Consider the following 770-nt stretch of genomic DNA (forward strand, 5'->3'; position numbering starts at 1 on the left):
CAAGTGAAGAACCCTATAAGCATTTGGATGAGTTTCTTGAAGTGTGTTCCACCGTGAAATACATGGACATGCTAGAAGAAGTGTTAAGACTCAAACTTTTTCCTTTTACCCTCAAAGACAAGGCAAAATATTGGTTTAACAATCTTAGGCCTTTTTCGATAACTTCTTAGGCAGAAATACAACAAGAGTTCTTGAAGAAGTACTACCCGGTATCAAAAACCAATGCTATGAGAACTTCAATTCGTGAATTTTATCAAAGGGATGGGGAAATGTTTCATGAGGTATGGGAAAGATTCAATGACTTGCTTAGGAAGTGCCAACATCATGACATACCTAAGTGGCAATAAGTTCAATATTTCTTTGAAAGTTTACCGGATAATCACAAGGGTATGGTTGATGCATCTATGGGTGGTTCTTATCTTGATAAGCATGAAAATGATGTGTAGCAATTGTATGAAAGTATGAGTGAAAATTTCATGCATAGGTCCTTATCTTCTAAAAATGGTAAAAATCTAGGTGGAAGGAAGAATGTTGGCTTGTATCAAGTTGACAACTCCAATGATATAGCCGCCAAAATAAAATCCTTATCTCAAAGGTTTGATCAATTTTTTATCAACCAAACTTCGGCGAATCAAATGTCTTCCTCCCCTAATCATATTCATCATCATGCATCTAATGAATCATGTATGACTTGTTCTAGTGTGTTACATTCTACTTCCAATTGTCCCCATGGACATGTGCAAAATGACAATCATGAGCAAGCAAATGTC

The 770-nt window shown here is 36.1% G+C and overlaps 1 pseudogene; it reads right to left on the reverse strand.

Moving 5' to 3' along the window:
* Positions 1–232: 232 nt before the first annotated feature.
* Positions 233–331, reverse strand: LOC132310882 (small nucleolar RNA R71; annotated as a pseudogene).
* Between the last annotated feature and the right edge of the window lie 439 nt (positions 332–770).

The sequence above is a fragment of the Cornus florida genome, unplaced genomic scaffold (assembly GCF_030987335.1).
Source record: "Cornus florida cultivar Cherokee Brave unplaced genomic scaffold, ASM3098733v1 CherokeeBrave_3.0.0_Hap2_Chr05, whole genome shotgun sequence".
Classification (NCBI taxonomy): domain Eukaryota; kingdom Viridiplantae; phylum Streptophyta; class Magnoliopsida; order Cornales; family Cornaceae; genus Cornus; species Cornus florida.